The sequence below is a fragment of the Lissotriton helveticus genome, chromosome 2_2, assembly GCF_964261635.1.
Source record: "Lissotriton helveticus chromosome 2_2, aLisHel1.1, whole genome shotgun sequence".
Classification (NCBI taxonomy): domain Eukaryota; kingdom Metazoa; phylum Chordata; class Amphibia; order Caudata; family Salamandridae; genus Lissotriton; species Lissotriton helveticus.
The window spans coordinates 308,552,461-308,565,051 of NC_136060.1; the positions used below are offsets into that span (position 1 = coordinate 308,552,461).

Sequence of the window (12,591 nt, forward strand, 5' to 3'; positions counted from 1 at the left end):
ATTCATTAAATATTGTATTAATGTATGCCTTCATGTGGTATGAAATAGCACAATGGGGTGCTTACCTTACAGCTAAGGTCTGTGCTATAACACCACTGACAATGTTTAGGCTTTTTAAAGTTTTGGCCTGAAAAGCAAAACAGAAAATATGAGTGTTTTACTCTTATTTAAGGAAGCAATATGTTATATTGTTCTACAACTGTTAAATTCTGAAAGTTGACATTTTGCCAGTTGTACACAATAACCAGACACGAAGAGCCTGAGGTCCAAGCAGTAATTGTCTCAAACTAAAGGCACCATGATGAAATGCATTTATATTTTAGTATTTTATCAAGGCCGAGTTAAGGCATTTAATAAAACAAAATATATGACCGGTTATTTGTAGGAATATGTCCTGTGCACCTTTTTCAGTTCACAATTCCTTAAGAAATTTTCCATACCTGCGTTGCGTCTTGAACAGGCTTTGTGAATCTAATTGTGTCACTTGTAAGTTAACTACAAGGTTTGCTTTGGAAGAGTGGAACTTGTTTTGTACATTACACAACAATATGCTAAATCTGATTATGAGTATACAACACAGTCTAGACTGTACATATCAGCCAGTTGAAGAATATGGTTCTGTGTTACCACCTTGGAACAGTTTGTTAGGCACAACTGTCTTGCAGCTCATTATTTCTGATAGAGAATTCTAGCCACAGATCCTTACCTTTTGAATATTCCCCAGGCATCATACTGGATCCGGAAACTTTTAAACAGTACTTCTGCCAGAAGGTGGCAACTTGCAGCTCTACACTAATGCTGCTCTGATAATCACATGCAGGCTAAAATCGGTGCCACTCCTGTAGGCTAAGGTCAATTCCTTTCTTCCCGCCCTCTAAACATGCATCCAGGGTTCGCTCTGGTCTTTTGGAGACATTTTCCTTGAGTTTTCCTCTAAATTCTACACTGTGCAAGGGATGTTACTATGTTTTATGCCCTGTATGGACTGTCGCAAACAGAGGTCTGTGACGGATCCCCATAAAGTGTGCCTGTGGCGCCTAGGGTCCAGTCACAACTCCAAAGCCTGAACACGTAGGCTATTAGGGAGCGCATGGCAAAACTCTAGGTTTCCTAAGAGTCCATGACAGGACCACTCGAAATCCCACTCTGTGTTCAAAGTTCACTCTCAGTCTCGTTCCTTGAGTTGTCGGAACCGCTCCAGAAGTCGATCGTCATCGTGTTCCAAGTCCTGAGGTAAGCGTAAAAAACCCAAGAAGTTGAAGTGGGGCTCCACTCCCTCACACCACTCGCATTTGCCAAAACAGGTGCCCGGGCCTCCCATCCTTCTTCAGTTTCTCCCGAAGTCATCAGACTTTGGAGCCTATTCTACAGCTCGTTCCAGCACAACCTGAGTATTCCCAAGATTTCCGTGCAGCAATGCTCCAGCTCTTTGGATTCCTGTTGACTCCCTCTGTCACGTCTTTGGACCCAAAGAAGCCAAGAGGCCTTTTACCTGGGATACTGCCAGCGGGTGTTGGTGGTTTCCCCCACAGTGCCACCTGGACCCTCCATACTTACTTTGCCTCCTACTCTTGTTCCAACACCGCTGCCACAATCCATGCTAACTCTGGGCATGTCGCCGCCGATGTGACTTCACCGCCCTAATTTTCCTCTTTTGACCAGATGCCAGTCCTACCTCGACCTACGTTGCGCCCAAATCTGCCTGAGGCGTAACTTCCCCACTTGACTTGCAACAGTTCAGAGAAGCTTCTCTCCATTCTCTTTTTGGGACTGACTCTAAATATGATTATGACCCTGGTAATGAGTTCACTCAGACCTACCAAGGTGACAATTGTTTTGAGGACTTAAAGGAGTCTAGTGGCCTCAATACTTCCCTGGAGATGGCTCTTTTTTTCTCCTCTGACCAGCCAGATAAGAGTCCGATGCCTACGCTATGGTGGTGGAGAGGGAAGCATACGGACTTGACCTCAAGCTCCCTGCCTTGGAAGTTGAAACTAATGTCTTAACTAGCATACTCCAACCGGGCCTAACCTCTTCTTAGCCCCTCCTTTCTTTTAACAAAATTAATAGACAGATTGCCAGCCTAGTGATACAGGCTTGCACCAGCTGCTCTAATCCAAACACATTTACTACCACTCCCCCGATAGGGAATCTAAGTGAGTGGAAACATTCAGTAAGCATGTATTTTCTTCTACAAGCTTAGCCCTCCGATCTGTTAACACCAGCTGTTTGTTGGGACAATGCTCACACCCCCTTTGAGATTTGGTTGGAGAAGTTCTCCATGGTGTGCCCGAAGACCTTCGCCCTGCAATTTCTCAGTCAATCCAAGATGGTCAGTATGCTTACAAGTTCACGATTCATTGTGGTTGGGACACTACCAATTACATCGGGTGGGCCCATAAGCACCAGCGTTGCCGTTTATCACCATGCGAGGCTGCGATTGACTGGGTTCTTGGGGGATGTACAGCCCTCCTTGATGGACATGCCCTGTAATGAGATTCGCCTAGTGGAGGACAAAGCTAATTCCCGCTCAAACACTTTACGTAGAGCAGGGCTACCCATGCCTGTCTGGGCTTTTACGCCCAGCCTCTCCAACCGCAAGTTAATCACCATTTCTTTAGATTTCTGCTTTAGAGCTCCCACCTTCCACCTCCCCTCAGCGACTGACATAGGACCATTTCTCTGTTTTGTGGCAGGAAGTGCAAGCCCTTTTGTCTAAAGGGGCGGTCGAGTGGTTGCTCGTGCCAGAAGTTGGGTGTGGTTGCTATTCCTGCTTCTTTCTGGTGCCCAAGAAGGATGGAGGTCTATGGTGTATTCTAGACCAGCGTCCTCAGCGCCTTCTTCCAGAAGAAGAAATTCAAAATGTTTACCCTGGCCCCAGATTTTGTCTGCCATCAACCCTGGAGACTAGATGGTGATGTTGTCCCTGCAAGATCTCTATTTCCATATTCCCATTCTGCCGGTCCATTGGCGCTACCTGTGGTTTGTGGTGGGAGAGGAGCATTTTCATTTCGATGTGCTCCCCTTCGATCTCTGAAGTGCCCCTTTGGGTGTTCATGAAAGTGATGGTGCTTGTGGCAGTACATCATCAGAGGTCAGGAATGCCAGTCTTCTGCTACCTTGACCACCTCCAGACTATGGTAAACCTGTCATCTTTGAGGTTCACTATTAATGTGCCAAAGTCACACCTGGCTTCTCCCTAGACTCTTTGCTTCATCAGAGCCATTCTGGACACGGTTCAGTTTCATCCTTTCCCCTGGGCAAGAGAGTCTATGACATTTAGACTGTGATTCCAGTTTTTTAGCCGCGGTTCTGGATTTTAGTGTGGTTTACTCTGAGACTGCTGGGACTGATGGTCTCCTGCATCTTGCTGCTTGAGCACAACAGGTGGCATATGTGGGCCCTGCATTGGTATCTAAAGAATCAGTGGGTCCAACATCAAGGGGACCTCTCCCACCATTTTCAGATTTCGGATAAGACTGTGAAAGATCTGCAGTTTTGGTTAATGGATTGTTATTGGGTCAGTGGCGGACCCCTCTCCCTTTCTTACCAAGAGCGGACAGTGGGGACCTATGTATCACTTCTGGGTTGGAGTGGCCACCTGGGAGAGGCCTCTGGCCTCTGGCCTCCAGCAAAGTCCTGGCTCCACATGAATCATTTGGAGCTGAGAGCCAACAGCCTAGCGTTGAAAGCCTTTCTGCCTTCCCTCAAGCCGAGACTGGTCCAGATGCTCGTGGACAATACCACCGCCATGTGATACTGCAACAAATAGGGTGGGTACCTCTGGAAATGGCTAGACCATCGTGGAATCGTCTTGGTGGTGAACCACCTAGCAGGATCATTGAAGGCCAGGGCAGATGAGCTCAGCTGGCAATGCCGAGCAGATCCAGAATGACTGCTATACTCGGTGGTGGTGCAAGGTCTTTCTGCTAATTGACAAAACCTTGGCTCGATCTGTTTACCACTGCTGAGAACGTGCATTGTCAGCACTTCTTCACTTTGGAGTTTCTAATCTGACCCAGCACATACACTCTCCCACCCACGAAAAAGGTCACAGTCTGGACCAAATATGGTCCCACAACCTCTCACTCTCACTTCCCTCCATTACGCCCTGCATTTGGTCCGACCATTATTTAATCCAGTTTATAATTACTATTAATGGTCACATCAAACCAAAACCCCTGGCAGGTGGTGTAACAAGAAAATGGAAATCTGTAAACACACTGGCCTTCTTTGACACGCTGACATCTACGCTACCTACAATTTGCAAGTATGTAGATCTCTTGGAAGAAAAGATTTCAGATTGGCTATCAGCGGCCACTGATACCCACGCGCCCCCGTGAAATTCTCCCACACACGTAGCATGGACGCCCATAAATGGTTCACCTCCGACCTAAAGAATCTAAAACTTGAGGTACGCCAGAAAGAAAGAAAGTGGAGAGCAAAATACACCTTGCAAGACAAGGAGGAGTTTATCTCAGCTCGTAGAAACTACCAAAAGATCATTTTAAAAAGCAAAGCGGACTACTTCTCAGCAAAAATACTAAACTCTCAGAATAAATCAAAGGATATTTTTAAAATAGTAAATGACCTATGCAACAGCGAGAGAACAGCCCCTCTAAGTCCCCCACCCAGGAGCTCTGTAACTCACTCAATGATTTTTTCATAGACAAAGTTGCTGCGATAAAGAGGAGCATCCACAACCCGCTCAGCCTGGATCCCATGGATGACATCTATTATAATTCTCACACACTCGATGCCCCCCCCCCATTGACTCTAAAAAACTCTCAGAACTCCTCTCCTGTGTCAAATCTGGGTCACCCAATGATAGCTGCCCACCACACATCTTGAAGGAGGTCTGCTCGTCTCAACCGCTGAGCATTCTCCCACTCCTGAACGAATCCATCTCACAAGGCAAAGTTCCCTGCAATTTCAAAAATGCCACGGTTGTCCCACTCGTGAAAAAACCCGGAGCAGACCCCTTGGACCCGGCCAATTACAGGCCCTTCTCTCTTCTCCCTTTCCTGTCTAAATTACTCAAGGCTCACGTGTCTAGATGCTTGCCTAACTTCATCGAAAACTCTGACTATCTTGAGCCGAATCAAGCAGGCTTTCGTCGGTCTCACTCCACAGAAACTGTGTTTCTGACAGTTCAGGATCCCTTAAGATCAAATGCAGACAAGGGCATCCATCATGCCTTGGTGCTCCTTGATTTGTCGGCCGTGTTTGACACGGTTGATTATAACATACTGATGAATCTTGTCGAGCAGGCCGGCCTCAGGGGCCCCGCCCTAAGTTGGATAGCTTCCTTCATCACTAACCGGACACAGTCAGTGAGACTGGGAACTTTTACAGCCCCGAATATATCTTCTTCCTGTGGAGTACCCCAGGGCTCCTCACTTCACCTCTATTATTCAACCTGTACCTCCCTCCGTTGCTATACTGCTTAAAAAATCGTAAAATCACTATCTTTAATTACGCTGATGACCTTCAGTTAATAATCCCCTTAAACTCCCCGGACTCTGTTGATGGATTCCAGGCAACAATGTCACACATACAGAGATGGATGGATCTTAACCATCTCCAACTTAACCCGGGCAAGACAGAACTAGTCCTGCCCGGGAAGAGTGAGCTGAGCTGGGGTCGACACTTCTGGCCACTCGACCTGGTATCTCCACCCACTGCGTCCCACTCGGTCAAAAGCTTAGGGGTCATTCTCAGCGCTGATTTATCACTTAAAGGACAGGTGGGAGCTGTTGTATCCTCTAGCTTTTTTCAACTTAGAAAAATCAGGAAAATAGCACACCTACTGACCCACTCAGCACTTGTACAAGTAGTAATAGCCCTGGTACTCTCCCGCTTGGACTTCTCGAACGGTCTTTATCTTGACCTCCTAGCACGACTGCTAAAACAAATCCAGATGGTCCAGAACCAAGCGGCCAGACTTATCTGGAAACAACCCAAGTGGCAATCGTTTAGATCTGGCATGGAAAAACTCCACTGGTTACCGATGGCCCAGAGCATTGCCTTCAAGACGGGTTGCACCGCTTTTAAAGCATTGCACGGTAACGGCCCTAAATTTATCAGAAACCTGATCACCAACTATAAACCCCAGCGCAACCTACGCTCTGCCCATCTCAGTTTAGTTACCATTCCCTCATTTAAAAAGAAAAGACAAGGAGGAAGCTGCTTCTGCTATTTGGTGGCCACTTTTTGGAACTCCCTCCCTCTATCACTTAGGAACTGTGACAACCTCCTGGTATTTAGGAAGTCCCTGAAAACGTGGTTATTCAAGCAGTCCTACGCCTAGGGTTTGTATTCTGTCTCTCACAAACAGCGCCATGAAACCCACGGGTGTACGAGCGCTCTATAAATAGTTATTAACATAACATAACATAAGGTGTTTCTCATTCCGAGACATGTTTCGCCTATATTGGAAACTCAGGACTCCTGTATGCCTTTCCGCCTAGACTACTCCTGCCACAAGTCTCAAAGAAAATCAGGACAGACTGGGCCCAAGTCATCCTAATGGCTCCCGACTGGGCACAGACAGAATGATTTCCCAAACCACTAGGGTTGAGCATGTGTCCTCCCATCAGGCTTTCCCCCTGGGAGGACCTGCTCTTGCAACAACAGACCAGGGTTCTGCATTGGGGCATTCACATTCTCCACCTTCATTCATGGAGTTTGAGCGGCGACAGACGATCACCTTCGACCTTCCTCTGAAGGTGGTTAATGTCATCTTGGCAATCAGACAACCCTCAATGAAAACCCTATATGCCTGTAGTTGGACAGGTTTGTGGCTTGGTGAGGATCAGGTCAGATTGAACCCCTCCAGGCCAAATTATCTGACGTTCTATTATTTCTTCGGTCTCTTGGCCGGCACAAACTTTGCTGTGATGGGAGTTAAGGGTGGTCTTTCAGACTTCTTAAGGTTGCCAGATCAGCCCTTGTTGTTGGTCACCTGTCATGGGGCGATAATTGAAATGGCTGCAACACCTTTCCCCCTTTTTCTTTTGTCATGCCCCAAAGGGACCTTAATCTGGTCTTGGCTTATCTGATGTGCACAGATGTGTAAATAGTTGATTTAGTATGTATATGAGGTTAAGACTGTATGTGGAAACAGTTGTTTGAGAGAGTGAATCTCTTTATGGGTGTGGTCATGAGTAAATATATTTCTCAATGATACATGTCGAACAAACTAGAAATACAAAAGGCAGTGTATGTGACAGTTGTTGTATATAAATAAGTATACATAAGACTCGGTGATTGTATGAGTTACTATCTACATGAATAAATAAAGTGGTGTTTTTGTAAGTGTGTAGCTTAGTAAATATAAGTATGATCAATTGTTTGCATAAGTGAGTAGGATGACTGCATAAGTGAATAAGATGTGTGCTGGTGTGTAATATTCTTTTAGGTGTATAAGTATATTTAATAGTGTTCTATTGATGTTTGTTAGCATGTATGAGTGAATCTATAGGTAAGTGTTTAGATGTGTGTGTAGATGTAGGAATCACTGAGTGAGTTTTTAGAAACTTGTATTGGTGTGTCAATGGTTTCAAATATGGTACTTCATATTTTATAATGAGTGTTGAAAAGTTATACTAGTGTATGATAAGATGTATCAGATTGTCATGTGGATGATGTCATCAGTGATGTCATTTGAGATGTCATCAGTGATGTTATCAGTGATGTCATTGACCATGTCATGAATGATGTAATATGTGACATCATCAGCAGTGGATTGCGGGCGCTCGAGTTATAGTTAGTACGACTAACTATAACAGGGGAATTTCAATGGTTTTGTACGAGTGAAATGTCCAACTAACTATAACACCCCTAAAATCTATGGTTCTTTCAGTGAATTTCTAAGGTTTTTTAAATGCTAATTCCTAACTATAACATCTCTGAAACCTATGGTTTTTTCAGTGAATTTCTAAGGTTTTTTAAATGCCAATTCCTAACTATAACATGCCTGAAACCTATGGTTTTTTCAGTGAATTTCAAAGGTTTTGTGAATGGCAATTTTTAAATGTTTTAATTCTTATATTTATTTATTTTTTATACTGATTTACTAAATTTGTTTAAACTATTTATTTTTAGATATTTTATTTTTTAAATTAAATTACATTATAATTACATTATACATTACATTCCAAAATATACTTTCTCAGAATGAATTACTTTAGTTTAAATACTTTGCAAATAGGCAATAGAGTTTTAAGTACAGTAGTTACAGTTGTTGCAATGGGCCACACAGTTTCAAACCCAATGCAACATTGAGCTGAATGGGAATTTCTAGTTAAATTCAATTAGTTACTTTATAGATTACTTTTCTAACCACAGGACTGGATCCTAGATTCAGTCCTGGGACATCTCATGCAAACAGTTGAATAAAAGCGTTTTGGTTATAATAGTGACTTTTAAGGAATATTATTGTATTTTAAAAGTTGACACTTAGAAACTTTCACATAGAATCACCAATGTTATCCAATGGGTGGAATTCACTTAGCAAGTAAGTAGTGTTATCATTACTTTTTTTTACTCAGTGGTGGATCCTGGATCCAGCACTGGTGCATCTCCTGTAAACAGTTGAAACAATGCATTTAAGTCATACAGGTGATTTTTTAGGAATATTTGTAGTTTGTGAAAATAGACAGAAACTTTTCTGGTGAAAACCAGACCATGGATTCCTATGGAGGGAAATACAAGTTACTTGTAAGTATGGTTAGAATTACTTTTCAGGGTCAATACTGGGCTAAAAAATGCAGCATTGAGTTACCTCCTGATAACAGGTGAGTACATTGGAATTTGTTGTTCGGATGATTTTAGGTGAATATTTAAAAGTTGCAAATCTCCACACTTAGAACAGTTTCCGTGTGAAACCAGTCAATGTTAGCATATGGAAGGAAATTCAAGTTACTGGTAAGTATGGTTAGAATTACTTTTCAGGATCCGTACTGGGCTCAAAGATGCAGCACTGGTGTCTCTCCTGGTAACAGGTGAGTAAATCGGAATTCGTTGTACGGCTGATTTTAGGTGAATATTTTAAAGTTCCAAAACTCCACACTTAGAAGAATTACCAAGTGAAACCAGTCAATGTTACCCTATGGAAGGAAATTCACTTAGCATGTCAGTAGTGTTATCGTTACTTCTTACTCAGTGGTGGATCCTGGATCCAGCACTGGTGCATCTCCTGTAAACAGTTGAAAGAATGCGTTGAAGTCATACAGGCGATTTTTTAGGAATATTTGTAGTTTGTGAAAATAGACACTTAGAAACTTTTCTGGTGAAAACCAGACAATGGATTCCTATGGAAGGAAATGCAAGTTACTGGTAAGTATGGTTAGAATGACTTTTCAGGGTCAGTGCTGGGCTAAAAGATGCAATGAACAAACAGAATGCCAGTACTGTCACCTCTACTTATTTCAAGTTTGTCAAACCATAAGAATTATGCAATATGGTCGCATAACACGTCAAAGTTTTGAATGAATCATCTATTTTATTTTTGAATTTTTTCAAAAGCAAGGATATTGGTTATTATTTTCTTTCTATTACTCCTTTGTTTTAGATGGCGAAAAAGATTGTCATGACAATCTTTTTCGCCATCTAAAACAAAGGAGTAATAGAAAGAAAATCCTTCAAAAAATTGTCAATATCGAAAATTAACTGTATATGGCGCACTGTGATTATTTAGGATTCCAGGTTTTGTGATAACACTTTTTTGTTATGTATGGATGTGAATGCATGAGGGTATGATTGTTTTTACAATAATGGCATTGTGAATATTGTAAATAGTTTTCTTGTGAATATTTTGTGTATATATATGTATAGTGAAAAGAGGTTGTATAATGCTTAATGAATTGGTAAAATAATAACCAATATCCTTGCTTTTGAAAAAATTCAAAAATAAAATAGATGATTCATTCAAAACTTTGACGTGTTATGCGACCATATTGCATAATTCTTATGGTTTGACAAACTTGAAATAAGTAGAGGTGACAGTACTGGCATTCTGTTTGTTCATTGATTCTTTGTGGCTTAGCCTTGCTGTTGGGGGCCCAGACCCAGTGGTGGTTTTTGGGCTAAAAGATGCAGCAATGGGTTCTCTCCTGATAACAGGTGAGTAAATCGGAATTCATTGTTCGGATTATTTTAGGTGAATATTTAAAAGTTGCAAATCTCCACACTTAGAACAGTTTCCAAGTGAAACCAGTCAATGTTAGCCTATGGAAGGAAATTCAAGTTGCTGGTAAGTATGGTTAGAATTACTTTTCAGGATCAGTACTGGGCTCAAAGATGCTGCACTGAGTTCTCTCCTGATAACAGGTGAGTAAATTGGAATTCATAGTACATCCAGTAAGCGCCACAAAGCTGCATAGCAGAAAGATGTAAAAAGGCGAACGGCCTGCACCACCTCTCTGCAACACAGCGCAGTGGCGCTTCCTGGAAGCACCTGGTGGGTACTTGGCCCCCATGGTCCCTCAAGTTTGAAATGGAATTTTTCCCCCAACTTAAAACGCGCCACAGGGCGTGTTTGCACACATCACGTCAGGCCCCCCCTCCCCTCACCACTGTGTAAACGCGCCCTGTCACCCCCCTGTCACCGTTCTAAGTTGAGAGATTAAGTCCGCTTCAATCCTAAGGGTTCCTAGGTTCAAACTAGCCCATTAGGTACCTCCAGTAAGCGCCACAGCGCTGCATTTCAGCGAGGTGTAAAAAGGAGCGTGGCCTCTGAACACCTGTCTGCAATGCAGCTCCCTGGCGCATACTGGACCTACCTATTGGGCTGTTTGGCACTCAGTGACCCTCAGTATTGAAAGAGAATTAATTCTCCTACTTAAAATGTGCCACAGGGCGTGTTTGCACAGTGGTGAAGAAAGGAGGCGTGGCCTAAGGTGATATGTCTGCAAGCACACCCTGCAGCGCGTTTTAAGTTAGAGAATTAATTCCTCCTCAATCCTGTGTGCCCCTGGGGGCCAACTAGCCCACCAGGTCTCTCCAGTATGAACCAGGAGGCTGTGTTGCAGAGAGGTGTTCAGAGGCCATGCCCCTTTTTACAACACTCGGCAACGCAGCTCCGTGGTGCTTACTAGAGTTACCTGGTGGGCTAGTTGCCCCCCAGGGACCCTCAGTATTGACAAGGAGTTCACGCGCCACAGGGCATGTTTGCATACATGTTTATGTTTATGTTTGTGCGATTTGTATAACGCTCAACTACCCGGGGGTGTCTCGGCGCTGAGGATTGGGCAGTAGACGAACAGAGAGCAGTTAGCGTGTGAATAACCAGGTTTTCAGTTGTTTTCTAAAACTGAAGAGGGAGGGACTAGTTTTGATGCTGAGGGGGAGAGCATTCCACAGTCTGGCAGTGGAGATGGTGAAACACTGTCACCCCAGTTGGCCCTTCTTGTTCGTGGGACGTTGAGAAGATATGCAGAATTTGAGCGAAGAGTTCTAGGTGTTACGTGTGGTCTGAAGGCATGTTTGAGAAACTGTGGGCCAGAGTTGTTAATGGCCTTGTAGGCGATGCACAGCGCCTTAAACTCAGTACGGCTCTTAATCGGTAGCCAATGAAGTTGGCGGATATATGGGGAGATGGAGCTGAATTTAGGAATGCCCAGTAGGACTCTAGCTGAGGCGTTTTTCACCAATTGGAGCCTACTAAGGACCTTCTCTTGCGCGTTGAGGAGGAGGGCATTGCAATAATCGGTGCGTGAAAAGATGAGGGAGGAAATTAAGGTTTTTCGTGCAGAGGGGGGCAGATAAGGGAGAAGCTTTTTAATTTTTCTCAACGTGTAAAATGAGGTAGATATCACTGATTTGACGTGGTGGTTGAAGAGTAGTCTGTCATCGAAGATGACGCCTAGGTTTCTGACCATGGTCACTGGTTGGGGTGGTGGGCCCATCTCATTGGGCCACCACTGAGTGGACCAGCTGGGTTGAAGTTTTCCAAATGTCATAATCTCAGTTTTTGCCGAGTTTAATTTTAGGCAGTTGGAGGACATCCAGGCACTAATGGCCCGCATTCCCTCTTGAAAGTTGGCTGCCACTTTAATACCATCATGGTGAACTGACAGGACCAACTGGGTATCATCGGCGTATGTTGTAAGGTTGATGCCGTGTGCTTTGATCACCCTCGCTAAGTCCGTAACATATATGTTAAATAAGGTTGGACGTAGCGAGGAGACCTGTGGCACTCCACATTATCTCCAGATAAATGAACCCAGTTTCACTGCCTGAGTACGATTCACCAGGAAAGAGGTGAGGAGATCTTTGGCCTTATGTCTGATACCAATAGCTGAGACACGGTCGATCAGGGTAGTATGATCGACCGTGTCAAATGCTGTAGACAGATCAAGCAGTATCAAGACTGCAGCTCCTCAATGGTCCAAGGTCATTCTGATTTCATCGGCCGCCTTTATGAGGGCCGTCTCAGTTCCGTGCCCCTGCCTGAAACCGAACTGGGAATCGTCCAGCAGGTGGTTGGTATAAATAAATTCAGACAGCTGTCTATTCATTATGCTCTCAAAGATCTTGGCCGGGAAAGGGAGGCACGAAATGGGTCTATAGCTGGATGGTGATGAAGGG

General features: G+C 43.9%; 1 protein-coding gene across 1 annotated transcript in view; it reads left to right on the top strand.

Annotated features, from left to right (window-relative positions):
* The window catches only part of RAB28 (RAB28, member RAS oncogene family), a 671,449-nt gene that overhangs the window by 299,363 nt on the left and 359,495 nt on the right, over window positions 1-12,591 (top strand). The gene's annotated exons all lie outside the window — the stretch shown is intronic.